This window comes from Microtus ochrogaster, chromosome 8, assembly GCF_000317375.1.
Source record: "Microtus ochrogaster isolate Prairie Vole_2 chromosome 8, MicOch1.0, whole genome shotgun sequence".
NCBI classification, from domain to species: domain Eukaryota; kingdom Metazoa; phylum Chordata; class Mammalia; order Rodentia; family Cricetidae; genus Microtus; species Microtus ochrogaster.
Window position 1 is genome coordinate 67,148,207 of NC_022015.1, and position 211 is coordinate 67,148,417.

Genomic DNA, 211 nt, shown 5'->3' on the forward strand with positions numbered 1-211 from the left:
TGCAAAACCCTGCAGCAAAACCCATCAAACCAGTCAATCCCCCCCCTTTTTTTGAATATACCCCTAATTCCATACAATATCTCCTCATCCCCTCAACCCTAAACCAACCAGTAAAAGATGTCCCTAACCCTGTGGGCAAACTCTGATGGGAGAGGGGACGTCGTCCTCTTAGATTGCTTCTAGCTGACATGGGGGCGATGTTCTTCTTAGG